The 24028-nt window shown below is 33.8% G+C and overlaps 1 protein-coding gene across 5 annotated transcripts in view; it reads right to left on the bottom strand.

Moving 5' to 3' along the window:
- The window catches only part of LOC123566305 (roundabout homolog 2-like), a 306048-nt gene that overhangs the window by 227807 nt on the left and 54213 nt on the right, over positions 1–24028 (bottom strand). For all 5 annotated transcript variants that reach the window (XM_053550016.1, XM_053550017.1, XM_053550015.1 and 2 more), the window contains exon 2: positions 3227–3346. The gene's annotated coding sequence lies outside the window, so the exon portion shown is untranslated. The remainder of the gene's footprint in view (positions 1–3226; positions 3347–24028) is intronic.

The raw sequence follows: 24028 nt of genomic DNA on the forward strand, positions 1-24028 counted from the left end.
TGTCAGATATTGTGTCAGGAGTCATTTTGTCCTCAAACTCTAAGTTGGCAGTTACTTATGTAGACAGGTTAGTACTGGTACAGATTTAAGGAACATTGGTTATTCAACTTCCCGCCGTTACGTGACTGAAAGAATGTAAAAAGGCGCTAAACCATAAACAAAGAAACAAAATATCAAAGATCACTTTTTGTGACAAATTCCACAAGTTTAGTCATAGTACTTGTAATTATTATTCTCCTTTCTTTAATGACGTTGTTAGTGAGCACTACTGCAGTCTATTATCGAAACTTTCCATCTTGGAGTCTATTTTCCACTTAAAAAACATAAGCAATTGCTATACATATCTATCATAAATTATCTTTCAATTTGTCACATATGGAGGCGGTATCTTTGCAAAGTAACCAAATTAAACATTCAAGATGCATTTGCGTCTTATGTGTGTCGACTTACTTAGCTAAGTTAAGTAAATGAAAAAATGTTAAAAAAGACGCGCTAAACCATAAACAAAGAAACAAAATAAAAAAATCGCCGTTATTGAGCACCGCTGCAGTCCATTACCGAAATTTTCCATCACTGAGTCTATTTCCCACACAAATATAAAAGCTTTGCTATACATAACTATCATACATTATCTATCAATTTGTTACATATGTAGACGGTACTCTCACAAACTAACACAATTAAAACGTCAAGATGCATTTGTGTTCTATGAGTATTGACTTATTGAGCTACGATACAGCTATCTGTTTCTCCATGTATATATTAAAAATTATATATAGGTAGCCTAATTATTATAATGTTTACATTCAGAGAAGCTTAACAGTAACGGAAGAATTAATTCGATAGAGACTAACCGAAAAATATCAACATATGAAAAACAAAACTAGACAACAACTATTTTGTGTACTTAAAGTATGTTTGTTTCATACTCTCCGTCAGTCTTGTATGTCGTATAAAATGCAAATGTTCTGTACTTTTCGATGCAAGGTCCAGCTGGTGGTGCTTAAATTACAGTTATCTGCCGATAAGGTACCGTGCTTTCCGAATGAACAGAATTGAATTAACAAATTATTTAATAGTATGCCAAAACTGTATTTTGCATAGGAAAATCACAATATTTCTAACTTAAGACTGACATCGTCTAGAGTGGTTTTTGTTTGATTTTTGTTTCAGAAAATAGAAAACATATACACTGACGAGATATGAAAACGCAACAAACATATGCCTGAATATATTTTTTACTACAAAAAGCATCACCTTGAAATGTTCAACACATACATCTTGATACTCTATACCCATTGTGTTCAAATTTAATCAGCACAACAGACCGTAAAATTAACACAATGGGTATAGAATATCGGGATGTGTATGTGTTGAACATTTCCAAGTGATGCTTTTTGTAGTAAAAACATATATTTAGGCATATGTTTGTTTCGTTTTCATATCTCGTCAGTGTACAGAAAATAAGTAATCTTAATGTAGATATTTTATTCTTTCAACTAATTTTCTCGAATTCTTAATACGCCTCCTGAAAGTAGTTTAGTTTCAGATAACACACAAATAATAAATTAAATATATCTATTTTTGAATATTGATTATCTATATAATAATGATAATAATAAAAATATTAGTATTAATATTGATATTAATAATAATAATTATAATAACTATAAAATCTTGAACGCATGGAACGCAACAAAGGAAAATAGTACCAGACTCGGTTTGAATGATTCTGTTCACGAGAGTTAACAAAATAAAATGTGGAACACCCTTCACATCCCCTGCTACGGCTTAGGCGGAATTCTGATGCCACATTTTATAACACCATATCAAAATATCATGTATGAATGGAATTATTGTCCCTCAACACAAAACGGTGGATAAATTTCTTTCTCCTTATCATGATAGGGAAATATTACTGATAAATGCAATGGCTTGTTATTAACAAACAGATTAAATAAATGATGCAGTGACCAAACTGCATTTACTTACTTTTATTTCACAAAGGTATTTATCATGTTACTTAGCCTACTTTATGCGACGGACACAACAATATAAATCTAATCAATTCGTTATGCAATGTGGCATTCTTCGGACACAGATTAAACTAAACGCCAATACGACGTTACGTAAACCGGATAACGTCCAACCGGAGACTGCGTAATTCAATGATTATTATTACGGTGCCACTACCTTAATCGACATACAAGGATTTGGAATACGCTGCTTTAAACATTTTTGTTTTATACAAATACATGTTTGAGATTATTTGAAGGAGAAAAGTTGTAACAGATAATGGAAAAGCCATAGTCGCTCTATCATTACAAAGAAAACAAATGTCAGCCAAAATGCATAATAATTTTGACTCCAGACGATTATGAAAGAGGACTATCTATTTCTATCTTTCTAATTTCGTCATTTCATTTTTATTGTAAACACACAAAAAAATAAGAACGCGAGCGTTGCAAATACATCGGAAGTTGTTTAAGAATCAAAAGAATGCCATCCATTTAAATGAAAACGTGAATATTTACTGACGAACTACTGCATATATAGAAGTGCTTGTCATGATAAGTTTAAATGTTAATGTTGTCTAACAACAGAAACATTATGAAATTGAAATTATAACTAATATTGTATACCATTCTAGTTTGGTCAAATATACAAATGATCTCAAATTGGACGCTAAAATATTATGAATAGAGTTGTAAAATTATTTATTAGAAATGGATATAATTCAGATTCAGTTTAGTGTACTACATTCCCATTCCGAATTATAATACTTAACGATAATATGAAAACAACGCGAAAATTTCAATGTTTCGTGTATTTCTACTTTTCCCTTCATCATATTCATCTATACAGAAGAAGCGATGCAAGTACGAGTACAGAATCATGTAAAACGAATCCAAACTGAAATATTACTATTGAGCAACAGGTTCTTGTACCTCCTGCATGGTTAGTGTATCATCAAGGTACGAATGTTTTTTGCAAGAATGCAACATAATTCTCAATTTGTGATAATAATTAGCTATCTACATGACTTTATAAACGTGTCGGCGAAAAGAACATTACGCTAATATGTTAACAAGCAAGGTATGATGCACGGGATAAACGATCTGTACAAATGGTAATTGCATATTGATTAAAACGCACGACTTAAAACATTATGGATTCTCACTGATAAATGTCTACAAATATTGAAACCAAATGTTTTCTTAATTACCTGGCAAAAGTTGCTGCCTCCTCTTTTTTAAGTAGCGTGATTATGATAAAAGAAAGACTTTTCCGCTGCGGTTGTGGAAGTGCAGGGCTTAAATAACTGCACGTGTGGATGATCTTTATTCTGAAAAATAAATCATACATTAATGTGAATTTATTTTATCACAAAATCGCACAATATAACGAGTTCATGTTAAGAGTTGTAAATACAACATAGATTGTTTAAACACATTTAAAGACAAAACTTATCTGTAGACCGACTTCGGTAAATTATGCACATCAAACAACGCTCTGGTTATATTTTTCTCTAACTTTATATAACAATGAACATTTTCGCTTTTCTGCCATATCTTTCTGTAATAATAAATGAAAGTTTTCTAGTATGGTTCCAGGACCCTGCAAGGAAAAGACACGTTTAAATGCCTTAGAGAAGGTACAAAAAAACTTTCTTAAATCTTAGAAAAAGAATCAATGAATGTATTTGGACAAGTTCTTGTGACAGGATTCATATTTTAACACATAAATACAGCACACTCAGCCCTAACAGAACGCTTAATAAATCTTATCTAAAGTTCTAATACTTATGTTTCTTTTGAAAATTTTCAACGATTGAAAATTTTCAACCATTGATACAACACATCGGCTAACAATTTTGTACTAGCATCATGTTTTACTACAGAATATAGCAAGCCAGTTTTCCTACGTCTGTAAATATGTCAGGCTAAAAATAAAACCTTATTAATATTTGATGCTGAGAAGAGCTATGGTTTTGATAGAAAACCAATGATCAAAATTTCAAATGAAATATTTTATGTCCAGTGTTGCAAGTCCGAAATATCCTTAGCAGAAAAAATGTGTTTTTTACCAAGCGAATGCTTTTAGTACAATTGCATGCAATATTGCGCTGAAAATATTTTTATCGACAGCTGGTAGCAGATCCATCTGGCTTTAAACAATGAACCTTAGCTCAATTATATCGTAATTTCATATTTCTTGTGGCTTTAAACACTAGTTTAGCCATTAACCAGAGCTCTGTTACACCATATTGTCATATCTCTTGTGTATGATGACTTAATGTACTTTAATTTTAGTTCACTAGCATTAATGGTTAATGCAATGTAGAATTAAAGCACAGGGCTTTTGTAACGAAAGAAGTCGAATAAATCTAAAATTGAATCTGCATAAATCAATCTACACCTTCTTCAGAAATAGCTTCACTGATTCAGGTATTTGTATATTATTTTGACAGTCGTTTGGCATGAATGAAAGAGATTATTGTAATTTTTTTTATCTTTCTGTTACTGCAAATTATCTGTAGGACGGTAAATCAATTTACTCTTGTAATAGTAGGGGGATCCATTTCAACTGAAAGAGCTTCTTTCATACATCAGTTCTTAAGTGATATCACATTCGATCGCGTCCTTCGCTAGTTTCGAAGTAGAACCATAACATTATATATTTACTGAATACTGTTTTATAAAGATAACGACAGCTGTCATACATCCAGACACCTTTAAACAGGAAGAACATAACTTTTAACATCTAAGCGATGACCTTGACCTTGACCTTAGTGACCTGTCTTTCGCACTCTGCATGACGTCTAGATTAGGTCAACATACGACGCCAATGATATGAAAATCTTCGGTTCAAAATATATGGAGTGGACACGCGGTAAAGTATCTGATATTTGAGCAACAAGTGTGACATTGACATTGGACCTAGTGACATTTATTGTGCACACTGCATGTCGTGTTGATAAAATAAGTATTCCCTGGCGGTTAGGAAGTTATGGAAAGGACGAAATACGGACGATTGGACAGACGGACATACATTATTTCAGTTACAGCCCCAATAAACAACCTACTTTTCGTTTACAAGTAAAAAATTCGAAAACATTCGAATATTAACAAGAAAATGTCTAATTATATGTGAATACATCCAACGAGTGAAATATTCTCCCCCTGACCTCCGGTGCAAGAGCAAATGTGCTAAAAATAGAAACAATATAGGATCTATTTTTTAGGAATAATTCTCGAGGTTTGATATGATACTAAAAGGAGTATTTGATGAATCAGAGTTAATTTCCTCATACTCCGGGTAACTTTTGCGAAATAAACAGCAATATGTCGGTGTCTGTCAATGTTTTTATTTTCTGTTTAGTCGTGTCAGTGTTCTGCCATGTCGGTGAAATGTCATGCTTATGTTTTGTCTGGTGTATTTTTATCATAAACAAGAATAATATCTGTTCATGACGCTCTGCCAGACCTTTAGCATTTAACATTTAGTGATTTCTAAAGTTTGGGTTATCTCAGATTTCACAGCCCTTTGCAAAAGTAGAACACAGTCACGCAAAATGATTAATGCATAATAAACGATTAATAAAAAAACCCACTGTTCCCGGACTCGCATTAGGCTATATTGCCACAATCCGTAATCCATTAATTCGTTCAGTTAAGGACTAAAATAAATATGTCTTAGATGTAAATAAACATACTGCAAAAAGGAACTCTATATGCTATATCTGGCGTCATGTTTGCAAAGTATATAACTCTGATTTTGCCTAAGGTGCACCAGTCATAATGGGTGATTTGTCCTGCGTAATATATAAAAAAGCAATAAATATATTATAATCACCTGACTTGAAGCTGTAATGAGATACGCTCTTACAAAATCGTTGGTGTTACGACGAGAACACTATGTATTGATATACGCATGTAAGAGACTGTGAACACTGCACGACAGAAAACTAAACTAAGAACTTACTGATCAACGCCTTGTCTATTTCATAAATTTCCACCCCCAGTACTAACTTAATTAGTCTTCAATATAACTAATTTTCTTTGTTTGGTTGAAAACTTTATTTACTATAATTATGGTAATCAAGCAGTGACTTTACATATGAGTGTTAACTATACATTCCCCAACACCTCCACCACTTTTTCTACCCCTTACTCATTTTTGTATCTTGCATGTAATTAAAATGCTTTTGCTGTTGGATTAGTGAAGCATCCCATCTGTTTAATCTTTCCACTACAGTTTCTTTTTGTTGCGGGCCTACTTTGCGATGTATAACTCTCTGGCTGTGTTTAGGGTGATCTATTCTTCCGGGAAAGTTACCATAACCTTTTATTTTTACTTAAGGATTTCAAATGCAATAGTTCGTGTCACACAACGTTCAATGTTAAATTATGCAACAGGCTCCCTCACTCTTCCTCCAATAATTGATATTAAGGTTGCGACTGTTAGAAAAGCAAAAACATAAACACAAATACAAACTGTACGCATACGACAAAGTCAATAGTTTATTATTATCGGAAACAGTTTTGATTTTAAAACATTGAAATAGTACCACCTAAAATGCATGTTAATTCCATTTAATCTAAATCTCCATAATCCTTTACACATCCTCAAAGAACGTACATACTACAGTAGACTTTTAGGTGAATGTTTAAATTTAACCACATTCCCAAATACAACTAGAAATGAAATATATAATTAGCAAAACAAATGTATTCAATTTAAATGAATAAAAAATATTTCCTTTTATTTTAGCAGGAATCTACGTACAAAATGATTAATGCATAATAAACGATTAATAAAAAAAAACATTGTTCCCGGACTCGGATTAGGCCATATTGCCACAATCCGTAACCCCTTAATTCGTTCGGTTAAGGACTAAAATAAATGTGTCTAAGATATAAATAAACATTTTGCAGCAAAAAAGGAACTCTATAGTTTAAAGCTATAACTAGCATCATGTTTGCAAAGTAAAACCATGATTAAATATGACTTGGATTTTGTCTAAGCTGCACCAGTCATAATGGGTGATTTGTCCTGCGTAATATTTAAAAAAAGGAATATATCGTAAGCACATGACTTGAAGCTATAATGAGATAGGCCCTTACAAAATCATTGGTGTTACAACTATATGTTGATAAACGCATGTAAGAGACTGTGAACACTACACGACAGTAAGCTGAAATAAGAACTTATTGTTCAACACCTTGTCTATTTCATAAATTTCCAACACCAGTACTAACTTAATTAGACTGCAACATAACTGGTTGAATAATGTATTTTCTATTATGGTAATCAAGCAGTGACTTTACATATGAATGTTAACTAACACATTCCCCATCACCTCCACCACTTTTTCTACCCCTTACTCATTTTTTGTATCTTGCGTGTAACTAAAATGTTTTGCTGTTGGATTTTTGAAGCATCCCGTTTGCCTTAACTTTCTACTACAGTTTTTTTTTTGTTGCAGGCCTAAAGCATCCCGTTTGCCTTAACTTTCTACTACAGTTTTTTTTTGTTGCAGGCCTACTTTCTGGCTGTGTTTGGGGTGCCCTATCTACAGTGAAATTTATCATTGCATATATTTCCAGATACCCTGATGGATTCATTTAGTTTGGAATATATTAATGTACCGTCCCTTACATGCAATATGTTTGATTTGTTTTTGACTGCTTTAACGTTAAACTGACACAATTTAAGGTCAGATTTCGACTTTTGAGCTTTTGATGATGGATGAAGACCCCAGATAAACTCCGTGCATTATTACATCATAAGCGGGCACCTAAGTAGAACCATCGACCTTTCGTAAGACAACTGGATGGCTTCCCCATATTTTTTATGAAGAATTCAACGGCACGAGTGCGGCTCGAACCAACATATGTGAGAGAAAATTATTCGACGTGAGCTTCCAAATATACATGAGTTTTAATTACAGATAACTATTTTTCTCTCTAAGGAATTTTCAAATGCAATAGTTCGTGTCATACTGCGTCATTATATTTCAGTTTTCAGTGTTAAATTATGCAACAGGCTCCCTCACTCTTCATTCTATAATTGATATTAAAGTTGCGACTCGTAGAAAAGCAAAAACATAAAGACAAATGCAAAATGCAAATCAATAATTTAATGTTAGGTGAATCTGATTTGATTTCAAAACAATGGATTAGTAGCATTTGACAATGCATGTTAATGTCAAGCAATCAAAAACTTCATTATCGGTTAGAGCGTAATAATATAGTAGACTCTGTGCATCATTGAAGGTTCAACGTGCACCGCCATATGAGGTGCTCGCTCGTGATGAAATAATGATTGTACATCTGCGGATGTCTCTATATTACATTCCGGTACTTATAACATGTGTAGATGTTGAGTTCTGCTCAACCCGGGGATAGAGGGCGTGGACTGTAGCTTGCACTTCCACTACCGTCCATGAACAGGCCCAATCAATCCGAGCCTGCAACATTTTCTTTTATGTCATGTTGTCGACCTGTTGTTTTCCACTTTTTTTATTCTATTACTAATAATAATAGTACGATTATCGTTTATATTTTACCACCTTATCACAATACAACTAGTAAAGAAATACATAATTAGCAAAAACGTATTCAGTTTGAATAAAGAGAAATAAAACAAAATTGATTTTATTCCAGCAGGAATTATTGTAAGGAAATAGCATCACCTAAATTGTGCATTAAACGTCTGAACATTGTTGCGGCTTCATCAGTAAACTTGTCATAAAAGCAAATCAAACATCAAATAACCGGAACTATAAGTGTCTGAACATGTCGTGCATGCTTGGATTCAAAGATATCATTGACTGCCTATTTCTGAGAAAGCGGATATCAGTGGCTGTCTCCCTTAGAAGAAACATGTCTACGTTTTGTGTTTGCCGTTCCGTTTCAAAGGAAACTGGAGCTATCTCATAATTTTCGGAATCGATAGTGGTGTTTTTGTCATAACAACATCAATAGCGTGGTAAAATTTTAGAGATAACTTTAAAGACGCAAATAGTGGTCTTTATCATGACCCAATCAATAATAAGATATAATAAAATAAAAAAAAAAAAGATATTAGAAATTATTTTAGAGAATAAAACCGTACGTAAATAAAGCAAATACAAAGATGAAAACGGCATTGTCATGTTGTGAGAATGCAGTCCAACTTATGAGGATAAGGGACAACACCATACACCTATGAAAATAAATGTTGCGTTCTACTTTTAAGGGTTTGAATCGAAGGTTTGTTAAACTATCAATCTTTTAACAAGAAAAGACCTGGCCATTTAAATTGTTCTAAATAACAAAGTTGTCGTGTGGCTTTCCATTAATTAGCCTTCGTGCAGAATAATCTTATACACATTGAAGTACGTTAATCAAACGTAAGATATACGAATGAAGTTAAACATATTGAAATCAAAATGGAGACAAATGATGCTCACCTTAAAATCTTTATATCCGCAAACGCAACCTTTGAAACACTAACCATCAAACCTTACCTTGTAAATGCGAGGTAAGATAAGGAAAAATCATATGATAACCTTATTGTATATTGTTATTATATTAAATATAATTTCCCAGTAGTAACTAATCCGGACATACACAACTCCAAACAAACACATTTTTGCTGTTAAGAGACACACTGACACCAGCTAGGACATTTTGCAACTTTGCAAGCTTCTGGCCCCAGAAGCCAAATCCTGCATTATTACGGATGGCTTCTCCACATATAAAATCTTAGCCCCAAGCGGGGTTCGCGGTCTTGAACCCACATTAGTGAAGGGCAAATGATTTGAAGTAAACGGCCTTGACTGTCTGCGCAAAATAGTTTTATTAAAAGCAATGCAGGAAATGTATCTCAAATTTGCTTATGACTGTTAAGCTTCGTCAGCATGGAATAAATTTTTTGTGCTATATATTGACACGAACTTTATTTGGTCTATAATTCGCGGATGAGACAGCAATGATAACAAAATAACAACTAGATAGAGCAAAGGTAGCGATGACCTTCGGTTGAACATCGGTTTTCGTTTGGCAACGGAAGAACGCATCGACTAAAAAAGATCAAACTTAGTAAGCGGGTTGTTCATGACTGTCAAGCGATTCTTAACGGTATTGAGACTGGTCGCGAAACTTGAGCTGAAAATCGGTTTCCAATTGATAACTGAATTTTGAGGTTGGTTTTTTGAAGGTCAAGGTTGCAGTGACCTTAACCTGAACATTCGTTTTTGATCTTTATAAGCTAGTTGGTCGTGACTGGTAGATGACCACTACTGATAACCGAAGAATAGAAGTTCTGGAACCAAAAACGCGGTAGGAAGGTTGGACCAGAACAGATCGGTCATCAATTTCCAGGTTAGTAGGTAAGGGGTGAAAGACATGCTGGCCTTGAGCTAAAAGCCCGTTTTTGTAATTAAATGTGTTTCATATTTTCATTCAAAATTTATATAGCACCATCCAACTACGCTTTTTTTACTGCTCTTAATCCTTCAGGTTTTCATATAAACCAAAAAGCCTGCTCGGCACTAATGAGTCTTCGAAGCAGTTTACTGACCATTGCTGATGTGGGGAAAGGGAAGTGACTCGCCAGGTGCACGTTGTGGGGAAACGTTATTTCTGTCTTAAAATCCACTAAAATTTATTTCAAAACAAGCAAATCCATTTAGTTTATATCCCTACCGAATAGGTTGCTTTGTAATACTTGAAAGATATCTAGTTTTCAGATATACACAAGTTATGTATCCACGGTTTGTTGGTTCACTAAATGATTTGAATATAGCGTCACATTTTTAAATATATTCACATGCTTAAGGGAATAGAAAATAAAAACTAGAAGGGCTTTTGGCAAACATCTGGCAACCTCTGCATGTGCATATTTTATTGGTATATGTGCACTCATCTTAAAACGAATAGGGGACATCTACTAACCTCTGTGTGTACCAAGTTTGAATTATTCTCAAGTTACTGATATTTTTCAATTTTCAAACCCCTTTGATATTAACCTTTGACCTACTAACAAAAAGACAAGCAGGCTTATGGACAGAGAGTCAGACAGAGAGGTAGACATGGTAAAAACAACCTTAATAAATGATTAAGTGCGGTTTTGTTAATCTAGCTAAATAGTTCTAGAATTATAATCATTTTCCAATCGAACTCACGCACGCACAGACGGACACACGAACAGTCGGACGGACAAGCTTATTACTAGATTTCTTTGACATGTTTTCAAAAAGTAAAGGGCAATATCTCGACAGTCACTGAAGAAATCCTGATGAAAGATGTGCAAACACCACCGCTCTATTGTGATCTATATTTGTGTCCAATTTCATGAAGATCAATGAATGTGGGAATTTATAGATCGTAAAACAATTAAAAGGAAAAGCTCTAAAAGTACTGAAGTGATCCTCACGCTACACCGCCCTACTGTAACCTATATTTGATCCATTAACTGGCAATTTAGTAATAGTTAAAATCCCTATTTTTACCAAATCATGAGGAATACTCTCAGGAGGGCGAAACTACATGAGAGCAAGTTCATGTGCAATTTAAATCTAATGATTTATATTTCATGATGCGTGCTATTAGCTTTAACGTGAATGTCATGAAAACATCAGATATAGCTTACAAAATATTTCTTGTGCAGCAAAATAAAGCCAACGTTGCATTCATATGATAGTGAAGGGAGTCTCAATCCTATTCAACAGTTTAGGCAAACTTATTATTATCCGTGACTTACTTTGAGTTTAATAAGCATAATATATTTACGCATTTGGAAGGAATATATTAACCCTTAGCCTGCTGCAGGCGAATTTAACAGCCTTTGCAAACAGCTTGGAACCAGATCAGACGCCGATTAAATCGGCGTCTTATCAGGTTCCAAGCTGTTTGCTACTCTGACAATATTTCTTCCAATTTTGGAGCAAATTAAATGAACTTTACAATTTTAGCAGACGACATTTCCAGCAGACGACAATTTATCTAGCATGCTAAGGGTTAAATGCCTACACCTTATTTAGTATCATTGAATTGCAAATAATTTCTGTAGTTGCAATCGTTTATATGAAGTTATGAAGGAAATGATTTAGTATCATGAAATCTACTAGTCTATGATATTATTGAGAAGTTGGTTTTCTTTTGCAAATAATATGTAAGAAGCCACACAGTTTTGGTATCGTAAACATACCCTAGAATCATCTTTTATTTTATCAAATTATCTGTTATGTGAAATGTTGAAGAAAACTAGACTGATATAAACCTTTTTCCCCTAAAATGCTTCTGTTAAATATTTTATTACTTAGCCCCGAGTTAAAGTCTCTGGAAACCGTTACTTTATATTAATTTCGTTCATTACTGTCGGTCTTACTTTATATACTTTTCATACAATAAACTTTATTTCATGATTAAAATAATTATACTTTGTGATATAATTTGGAATAGTGTATCTTCCTGCAAAATCTTACATGTTATTCTACCAAGAGCAAAATCATAGAGCTTATCAAATATAGTCGTCGTCTTGCGGCCGGCTACTAGTTATTCCCAAAATAGTCGTTGTCACAACGTATACGCCAAGTGGTGAATGAATTTATCTTTATTACTGACATGTGTAGTGCATTTTTTAGTCTTCGGCCATACGTTTCATTAATTTGTTTTGCAGTTGATACACCTCTTTCAAATCCGATCAAACTGTATTGGAGAGAAAACAACACATTGTATACATGTTTCATACCACACAGTCACACATAGAATCGTTGACATCTTTCAAATCGGGTGCTGACTGAAGGTGTGTGTTGACAGTGGGTAGAATAAGTCAAGTAAGTAAACGTTAAAAAAGAAAACAACAAAATTGCAAATGTCTTTGCGAAAAGTCAGTTTAAGACGAATAGATAATCAGACAGGTGAATACACGTAATGCGCACATTTAATATCTTTTGGTCAATTCTGTGATTTAAGAGAGAAATATCCGATTGAAATGATCGCTCACCTTATTTACATATAAGGTAGCATATGTACAGTTAACTATTTCATCGTTGTATTTTGTCTAGTCAGGTGTCAGATATACATATATTGTTGAGTTCCAGGAATGTCTTATTTCAGTTTAAACATTTATGTTGGGATTATGAATGTTCAAAAGCAATAGAAATATACATTTGACAAAAGTTATACTATTTGTATACAGCAATGGTATCACATGTGGGATACGTAAGTGTAATTAATTTCATACTGCAGACACACCCGCAGGAACTAGACTTATACTGATATCATAAAGGAAAATATAACCTAGACTTCACTTAAGGTACACTGCTATGGGCCATAGATACATAATAAGAGAGATCAATCATTTATCAAAGAATATGTTTACTTTGCCTGCATGTATTAATTTGCTTTGGAGTTTGAAAGAATACTACCAATGATCATCTTCTTCTTTTTGTGAACTATATTTGCTTTAGATTGTGTATTACTCATATTTATCGGGCATACATATATATATATATATATATATATATATATATATATATATATATATATATATATATATCCTCACATCCTTGAATTGAATTGCAGAGAGAACCAACTACTCAACAATTTCAATTTGCATGACTGCTTTTTAATATATACCCCCTTCTACAATTTTGTTTTACAATTTACCACATCAATGTAGCATTTTGTTTAATTCGGCTATATTCTTTTATTAATTTAACTATATTTTCTAATACTTTTTGTCGCCTTTTTTAAAGCAAACAAATATGAGAAGGAACGTTTATTTTACAAATCTTTCTTCAACGTTGACAAATGACTTTACAACAATTTTATCCTGATAGTTACAAAAAATGTATGTATGTTTATATTGTACTTATTTTCGTGCTTGTGTGTCAAATTACACATTGATATCTAAATTGACATAAACGGGTTAATAAAACTTTTTTTGAATTCAAAATACCTATGAAATATTTTAAAATCGGTAAGCTTAATTATTGGGTTGGTAAAGTTTTCTCAAGATATGGTTTTGATGCTGTTTATTATGAACTTGATTTTGAAATCGTATATATGGCTTACCGCTGCATATGGCTCAGAGCGTTGTTACATAGGCGTTTAAAATCGAAATAATGAACTTTAGTTGCAATTCCTCCTGTCACGTTTTTTCAATACGAGTTGATGATCATGTGTCTTTGTTTCTAATGGAATGTGATATAATGTTCATGTTATACTGTGGAGTCATTGATAAAACATAGAAACTTTGCAATAAATCTTCATCGTATATAACATAATATTATATTACCTAAATATAAATGTTTTAATGATATAAAATTTCTAAATAATAATCAATAATAATAATTCAGAATGAATAACGTAAATATAGTAGTTATAACATTGTTCGAGGTGAATCAAAATACCATGTGTAATTGTTTTGTTACGTTATGTTATGAAAGCAGAAATGCTTATTCTGCAATATTCTATAAATTCTATATGTCCTTAATACCACCCCCTAAAACAATTATGTCATTGATTTTTTGAAACATATACATGTTGCTAAGGGTATGCAGACTTATTTGAAAGAAACCTCGCTATAATTTAAGACACTTCAACATTGTATTTATATGTCTGTCACGTGCGCACTACTTACACGCAATCTACCCGGCGAGATAAGGGAAACTACCTGAAAATATATAACTTAATATACTCATAAAGAGGCACTTCAGCAGAGTAGTAATACTTTATTTTAAAAAACCTACAATTCTCTGCAAATGATACAATCAATATATGTACTGTATATTAACAAATGCTATAATAATCACATAAAATTAACAAATGGACGATATAAAATTCCACCTAAATTAGCGGGAATAACTCATTGGCATGGTTTAATTGAATAATTTATATCAGTATTACAGTGACCTTAAACAGGACTGTTTACTGCAGGTCAGATGTATTACTCTGTCTTAATTTTATTTACTACTACTTTGATCCAATTTCTACATTGTTTCGCATGCTTTTTAAGACTCCACGCATAAAATACAATTCACATTATCATTATATTTCTAAACATTCACTGGATGTATAACGCTGACATTATTTTTACAAATATAAGTGTAAATGACAAGCACTCTAGATACATGTATCTACGAAGCAATGCCGCTTAGGAACAACTGTAACATTTTAGAACAATAAAGCTAAATTTTACATCCTTTGTTACAAGTAACACTCCTTTATCTCTCCCGAAGTTTGTTTCTGTAAAATCTCTCTAGTACAAGAATGTTTTTAGATCACACTTTCAAAGCTTATTAAACAAAAGCTATCCTAATACATTTTGTGTCCATTCATACTGTCATCTGGAATTTGTTTCTTGCAGATTATAATGTTACTTTACAAAACTGTTCCAGTGCTCTTTCCCCCTATAAGAAAGTGTGTGTCTTTAAAGAAGATTAACAAGTTGACTTAGACAGATATGCAGTGTGCAGGGACTAGTTCGCAAGACAGTGCCAGAAAATAAACATATGATTACTCTCTTTTAAAAGTACTATTTCAGGTCATGTTTTTCATGTAAAAGAGTATATGTCTGACATAGTAACGTTATAATGCAGCAAAATACTTTACTTATGGTTAGCTTTACGACCATTTATATCAAATACCATTTGCAAAATAAAAGGTTTGTTATATAGTACGGGGAGTGAACTGCACACGAAATATCAGCAGTGACTGTGAATGGAAACCCCTGATCGCCAGCAAAGAAGTAATGCCTGCTTATCACTGCCGAACTGACTCCCCCGAAAGCAATGCTTTTGCACGAAGTTTGTATTTGTAAATACTGCTAGGTTAAATATACCTCGCCGTTACAGAGAGGGAAGTGAACATTGTATTTTTTCATTATTATCCTATATACAATTCGCTATCGAGAAACCTTTAAGCAAACAAGAGGGCCATGATGGCCCTATATCGCTCACCTGTTATCACTGCACTTAAGGACAAGTCTTCAAGGTCAAAAGATCATAATAGAAATCAATCAAAAGAATTATGAGAAAATATAGTTGAAATATTCTTTAAGTAACTTTAAAAACAAGATTTGAAAACTTTTTGTAGAGGTCCACTAGGCAATGCTACATGTCAAATATCTAAGCTCTTCTGGTTTATTTTTAGAAAATTTTGAAGATTTTTCTATGTACAATCAAGTAACCCCATGGGGCAGGGTCAATTTGACCCCAGGGGTCATGATTTGAATAAACTTTGTAAAAGTCTAATAGGCAATGCTACATGTCAAATATCTAAGATCTAGGCCTTCTGGTTTATTTTTAGAATTTTTTTTAAAGATTTTCCTATGTAAAATCAAGTGACCCCTAGGGCGGAGTCAATTTTGACCCCGGGGGGCAAGGTTTGAACAAATTTTGTAGAGGTCCACTAGGCAATGCCACATGTCAAACATCTAGTCTCTAGGCCTTCTAGTTTATTTTTAGAAAATTTTTGAAGATTTTCCTATGTAAAATCAAGTGACCCCTGGGGCGGGGTCAATTTTGATCAGGGGGTCATGATATGAACAAATTTTGTAGAGGTCCACTAGGTAATGCTACATGTGAAATATCTAAGCTCTAGGCCTTCTGGTTTATTTTTAGAAAACTTTTGAAGATTTTCCTATGTAAAGTCAAGTGACCCCTAGGGCGGGGTCAATTTTGACCCCCGGGTCATAATTTGAACAACTTTAGTAAAGGTCCACTAGGCAATGCTACATGCCAAATATCTAAGCTCTAGGACTTCTGGTTTTTGAGAAGAAGATTTTTTAAATATTTTCCTATGTAAAATCAAGTGACCCTGGGGCAGGGTCAATTTTGACCCCGGGGGCCATGATTTGAACAAATTTTGTAAAGGTCCACTAGGCAATGCTACATGTGAAATATCTAAGCTCTAGGCCTTCTGGTTTATTTTTAGAAATTTTTTGAAGATTTTCCTATGTAAAATCAAGTGACCCCTGGGGCGGGGTCAATTTTGACCCCGGGGTCATGATTTGAACAATTTTAGTAGAGGTCCACTAGGCAATGCTACATGTCAAATATCTAAGCTCTAAGGCTTCTGGTTTTTGAGAAGAAGATTTTTTAAGATTTTCTTATGTAAAATCAAGTGACCCCTGGGGCGGGGTCAATTTTGACCCCAGGGTCATGATTTGAACAAATTTGGTAGAGGTCCACTAGGGAATGCTTCACACCAAATATCTAAGCTCTAGGTCTTCTGGTTTTTGAGAAGAAGATTTTTAAAGTTTTTCCTTTCGGTTGCCATGGCAACCAGTGTTCTGCATGGAATTCAATTCTTTGAACAATTTTGAAAGGGGGCCATCCAAGGAACATCCCTGTGAAGTTTCATCAAAATTGGCCTGTTGGTTTAGGAGGAGATGTTGTTTAAAGGAAAGTGTGGACGGACGGACGGACGGACGGACGGACAGACGGACGGACGGACGGACGGACGGACGCCGGACGGTGAGCGATCACAATACCTCACCCTGAGCACTTTGTGCTCAGGTGAGCTAAAAACACGAGAAATTATTTGTTTTCTCTGCATGCATGATTTAAAAGCAAACATCATTACCGGCTCTATGCGATGATCTATCACGACAGATAGATTAATGATGTGTGAACTTAACTACATAACATCACTGTATGCTTTATTTCAAACGCCACAAACAATACTGTTTGAAGGGCAAAATCATTAGTTTTCCCAAACACAGTATTCTACATTAGATGAAAATGTTTATTTTAGTATTGGCTCAGACTACATGTGGACAAAAAAAAAGAAAAAAAAAGAAAAATGATTGAAACAAAGCACATGTAATTAGTTTCACAGAAATAGATCTGTGATATTTTTATGTTTTACCGCGTTAAGCCATTATATATACTTGTTCAAATACATCCTCTAGATAATAGAAAACATTCACAGACAAGAGCTGTATCACGATACACTCTACTGACAATTAGAAGGCTTGTCAGTAAAATTGATTTTCTATCCAAAATAAGTATATTGTCCAAACTCATGTAAGAGTTATATGGGACTTGGTGCTGTGATATTGTTGAATTTCTCCCAATATCTGTGTCAAGTTTCAAGCAAATATTTGGATTAGTTTTGGAGACACTAATTTCCATGAAAAACTTTAATCTGCATTTTCCGTGTTCATAACTGGACATAATATTTCCGAATTACAATTCAGACTTATGGGACATGCACCGTTCACCTTGTTTTATCCACCTCAGTAATTTGTATGAAGAAACAATTTAATATCTGCATTTTCTATGGAATTGCAAATTTTCATCCTAGATATCTAAGTCTTATAAGGGGGATAAATTTCATTAAAATCATATGGTTATAGGACTTGATGCCGTAATAGCTTTTAGTACCTTAAGGATGAATATGAATTATTAACGTAGTAACTGCAATTGTTGAAAACATAGTATTTCACTCTGAAAAACCCCTTTACAAAGGGGCACACGTCTGGACGTTTCACATCTTGTCACAGAAATGAACATGGTCTCTATGAACAAGTACAGAAACTAATAAATAAGAAATTATACTTGATAAAAAATCTTTAACTAACGCCGACACCGGCGCCGGGGCGAGTGCAATAGCCCTCCTTATACCTCGAATAGTCGAGCTAAAAGTAGAAGTAATATCAACCGGTTAAGAGGTAAAAACTAGCATTTAAAACTAGCATTAAAATAGGACTGTTGAAAAGACACTGGCTGGAATATACATGTAAACACATCAATACCTATTAAAAAGGCAGGCCGTAGAAAATGTTGCATGGCTATTGTTGATTCATATTAATCAAAGAACAATTATTCTGTTATTACGGGAGTTGTTAAACCTTGAAATCTTTTTCTCAGAGACTTTTTTTTAAATTTTAACATTTGCGCATTTTGCAGTTTTCTTATTGTTTTATGATTGTATGTACTTTGATTTAGATGACATATTAGACAGCCTAGTGATTAGGCATTTGTAGATTAACCTTAAGAGTATGGAAAATGATGTAAATAGGTTTTGACATAAAATTTCTTTAAGCTGAATACCATATTTGCCAAAATATTGGAGTACAGTTCAATAGGAAAAGAATCGGTACAATTCTATTCTGGAAACATTCCAAAACACGACCAACTACGACAACAACTACTGATACGTTAAATGATATCCATCGTTAGTTTACAGATGTTAGCCAAGTAAGGCGTTCTTATTAAAGCATTTTCGAAGCATTTTTACCGTGTTTTGATGGAAAATAATGGAACATAGAAGAATGCAGAGTTCATCAACTAAATATTACATAAATCAACTTCATTGAGGCTATTTAAGAAAACGTATAATCAGATATGGAATAATTATTATGGGGCTATTTTGAGGTGGAACATATGCACAAAGGCGGTTGTACTATATAAAAAAACTTTTACGATCGTCATTAGAAACGGCAGATCTTTGAGCTCACTTCGTTTGCTTCAGGCGTTATGGCTTGCGGATAGGGTATTGTTTCTAGGCAATACCGAGATTCGAACTGTCGTCAAATGACATAAAATGAAATCTAAATGATATGCAGAAAAGGTTGGAACTAAAATTTACATTTTTTACACTCTGATGACAAAAACTTCAGTAGTCTTTTCCACTTTCACTTAATATTTGATATTTCATCAATACGCCGCAAACATACATTTGACTCTATTACAGTTACACCAATCAATGTATTAACTCTCTGGCAATGAATTTCATACTCTGTCATGTAAAGTATTCAAATACCACGTAGAACAATGATTTACAACAGACAAATGCTAAACAGTATTCGTTAAATACATAAGTGAATACAGTAGGTAAAAATCACCTGAAATATTTCAATTATGGCTTTGTAATCTACCAAGTGTGACGAGAGATATCTTGGACAATTTCGTGACCCGCTTGTTTCTGAAATTTGTGTACGGTCCTTCTAGTCTCTACAACCAAATCAATATTATACCTTGCTTTGTTTAATTATTATTCAACTTAGATATGAGTCAATTGCTCCATATTCATATCACGCAGAAACCAAGCTCTATCAAGTTCTCTTGTGTTTATTGCATTTCCGCTGAGTATTCAAAGTCCAGTTCTAATGAAAGTTTTTACTTTCATGACAATTTATGGTTTCACAGCAACCAACATTTCTGAGAAAACGCTGTGCTACGAGAAATTGTATCTGGTAGAAACATACCAGATATAACTTACCAACTTATTTTAATGTCATTCATCAAAAATTTTATTCTGACGCACATCGTAATCTTTACATATCTAGTTTCTGTTTCGAGCGCATGAGACAAAAGCTATTAATATTGATGAGGCTAATGGACATAATGTTATTGTCCAACAACATTATGTCCTACCTTTGTGTGTACATTATTTTCCATATTTTGTTTCTTTAAATAAACTGAAAAGACAATTGTTGTATAATAAAAGGCGCCAAAGCAGCACAATTCATGAAAGTTGCAACACCGCATAAAGGTATTACATTTCTAAAAAGATTATTTCTGTATCATTAAAATGTCCATACATGCAAATGAAACAAGTAATAATCGGAGCTTGTTTACCGGAACATGTCATGCTTGTTTAAATTACAAGATAACATTGATTTGTTACCGAGGAAACATCTTTATTGTTGGCTGTTAGAGTTTCATAGGAAACTTTTACAGGCAAATGAGAATCCATATCAATAAAATTGTTTTGTCATAACAAGACCAACAATTAACAAAGACGAATAAAATGACTTCAAAGACATAAAAAGTCAACTAAAAGAGAGTCGATCAATGATAAATTTAAACAAGAAACAAACAAGAGCTTTCTGTAAAACACGTATGCCCCCCTCACCCCTCATGATTGGTTGTCCCATTTTCAGTCCCGTAATCAATTTGACCTTGACCTTCGACCTAATAGCCGCATAAAATAATAAAGGTCATCTACTTTGTAAGCCCAATCATGCTATCAAGTTTGAAAATACTGAGTCAAGTGGTTGTTAAGTTATTAAATGGAAGCGCTTTTCAAGGTTCAGGCCCCTGTGACCTTTGATTACTGACCCAAAACCAAATAGGGGTCACCTATATCATTAAGGCCAATAAAGTTTTCAATTTTGAATGCTCTTAAATAAGTGATTCTCAAGTTACCGTGCAGAAATAGTTTTCAATGGTCAGATCTTTGTGACCTTGACCATTGACCTATAGACCCTAAGCAAATTAGGGGTCATTTATTTTAAACACCCAATCACGCTATCAAGTTTGTAGGTTTTGATACAAGTGTTTCTCAAGTAAATGAGGGGAAACCGTTTTCAATGTTTAGGTCTCCGTTTCTCTGTCTTGACCGCCACAAAAATACGAGTCATCTACTCTATATGCACAATCATGCTATCAAATTTAAAGGTTCTAGATCAGGTGGTTCTCAAGATATTGAGCGGAAACCGTTTTAGAAATTTCAGGCCCTTGTGACCTTTACCTTTGACTTACTGACTATAAACTATAAGGATCATATACTTTATAAGCCAAATCAAACTATCAAGGTTTTTTGTCGAGTAGTTCTCAAGTTATTTAGCGGAAACCGTTTTAAATACATTTAGGCCCCTGTGACCTTGACCGTTGACCTAATAATCCTAAAAGCGATTGATACCATTTCCTTTGTAATTCTAATTTAGCTGAATTTTGAAAAATATGGATCAAGTGGTTCTAAAATATTGAGCGGATACCGTTTTTAAGGTACAGGCCCGTTTGTCCTACTGACCCAAGCAACTGTAGCGTTCATAAACTTTATTAGCCCAGTCATGCTTTCAACTTGGAATGTTCTTGGTCAAGTGGTTCACAAGCTATTGGGTGGAAATCGTTCTCTCTACCGATAAACGGACGAAACTGACCGACCGAGGCGATCGACAGGTGCAAACCAATACATTCCTCTTCCCTGAAGAGTGGGGGCATAATCAGTGTTTTAACATAAAAGGAAAACTTAGAAACAATTTATTGTACATTTCCATACTTGTTGGTATTGTAAAGTAACTCGGTGTTTCTTTTATAAGCTAAACTATCTGAGATGTTTCAAATTATAGCTATTGTTGCTACCATGTTAACGTTAGCAACCGAGTCACAAGGGGTTTGCATGTAAGCAGGTTTCACAAAAACTACCTTGCCAAATGCTTTCACATTATAAACATGTCTTTAGCATTATAGGTTGACCTCACCAGATAGATAAAAGAACACTTGATTATACCATGTCAATATTAAGTCCCTTTTAACTTAGAATTGCATGTAAGCAGGTTCCACAGAATACTTTCAAACTTCAAATATGTCTTTGGCATCACAGGATGATCTTACGTGACAATTTAAATAGTTCTGGTTTTAATTTTCCTTTTTACTTTAGACAGTTTGCATGTACACAGGTTTCTCAGATACAACTTGGCCAAATGTTTTCTAACTTTTTAAGTCCGCGATATCGTGAGATTACCTAACAGGAAGTTTTACATATCTCCAGTTTATACCTTGTCTAAATTATGCTCCTTTTTAACATAGACGTTTTACATGTAAATAGGTTTCTCAAAAATGTTTTCCAGCTGCACGCCTGACATAGGCATCATGAGCTGATCTTACATGACCAAATACATGACCAAATACATAACTCTAATGTATACTTTGTCAAAACTTTGCCGTTTCAAAGGTTGTTAAAGTGTTTAATGTAAGCAGGACTGGTGTATCAGAATGTACTTGATTAAATGCTTTCAAACTTTTAACAAGTCTCTGATATCATATGTTTTTTTTTGTAAATAGGTTTCTATAGAATTCTAAATTGAATGCTCTCAGGCAGCATTTATTCAATGTAGAAAATTTCGGTAAATCAATTAAATACCTTGGGTAGGTTTTACAAATACAGTCTTTACGTATATTTACGAATCTGTTACGTTAATGTTGCAGTTTGCATACGAATATGAATATGTGGTAGTTTAAACGTCTTCTAATTTCGATATGCAATCAGCTGCCTTTGATCCAATAACACCGGGAATGAGTTTCAATTAACCCGAAATCTAGATTTTATTATACTAGGCTTTCTTATTTTCTCTTTCCTGTAAATAGTTAGCAACGTGGGAATAGCAACTCATAAGCTTTGAAAATTTTCTGTGGCAAGTATACATAATACAACCGTATGATTGATTCTGTTTTATCCGTGATTATTATGAAAATACAATTCGAGCTTTCCTCAACTAATTCAGTATCTTATTCGACTCATGATGCTATAAAATTATATTTTGTACATACATTTAATACAGGTAACATGTTTAAGATTACCTGGAGAGAAAAGTTGTAATATGTGATGGCGGAATAATTGTGTCTACTCAGTTTTTAACAGAGATTCTACAATGAAAACAGATGTCAACCATTATACATATTTTTATGGCTCGGATTTCTTGGAGCAATAGATACTGCCTCATTAATATTTGAGCCGTGCCATGGGAAAACCAACATAGTGGGTGTGCGACCAGCATGGATCCAGACCAGCCTGCGCATCCGCGCAGTCTGGTCAGGCTTCCTTGCTGTTCGCTAACAGTTTCTCCAATTCCAATAGGCTTTAAAAGCGAACAGCATGGAGCCTGACCAGACTGCGCGGATGCGCAGGCTGGTCTGGATCCATGCTGGTCGCACACCCACTATGTTGGTTTTCCCATGGCACGGCTCATTTGTTATTTCGGATTCTTAAAAATAAAATTTCAACCAATAACAGTGGGTCTAAGAAGAGATGAGCACAAAGGTTTTCAACACTACTTCAGGAAAAAGAGAAATAACTGTAATAATTTCATCATAAAACAGAAATACTTTCAGGTTAGCGAATACATATGTAGTAGTGCTTGATAATTATAATGCTTCAGTACCAGAAGCACGTGTATAGGGAGTAAGTATAACCCTTATACGAGTTAAATGTCCTCACAGCTTAAATCGAGAAATATGCAAATAATCTGAAATATGTCGTTACAATCAGTCTAGGAATTTGTCTATAGCACAAGAATG

Source organism: Mercenaria mercenaria, chromosome 8, assembly GCF_021730395.1.
Source record: "Mercenaria mercenaria strain notata chromosome 8, MADL_Memer_1, whole genome shotgun sequence".
Lineage (NCBI taxonomy): Eukaryota > Metazoa > Mollusca > Bivalvia > Venerida > Veneridae > Mercenaria > Mercenaria mercenaria.